This window comes from Aedes albopictus, chromosome 2 (genome assembly GCF_035046485.1).
Source record: "Aedes albopictus strain Foshan chromosome 2, AalbF5, whole genome shotgun sequence".
Lineage (NCBI taxonomy): Eukaryota > Metazoa > Arthropoda > Insecta > Diptera > Culicidae > Aedes > Aedes albopictus.
In genome coordinates, this window is record NC_085137.1 from 74,224,206 (window position 1) to 74,224,563 (window position 358).

The window sequence follows — 358 nt, forward strand, 5'->3', positions numbered from 1 at the left end:
CGAGCAATTTAGTACTGATTTCTGAAAAAAATCAACTAATTGATCTGCCTCTACTGAAATTTCAGGGAAAATATTTTCTCAAAAACAAATCTTTAAGGAGCTCCCGTAGAAACTTCTGAAATATCTGAAAATTCCACCTGAAACGAAATCACTGAGAATTTTATTGACGCTGATGAAATCTTTGAATGGTTGAAGAACACTAGACAGCATATAGGATTTTTTTGATCTCATAGATGTGTCATAGAATTGACGATTTTAGCCTTAGAAATCTGCCTGACTTCCTGCAGTAACCATTTACTCTACCATAAAGTCCGCCACTGATTGGTCAAACACTTCCGCTGAAATAACTTAAGAATGA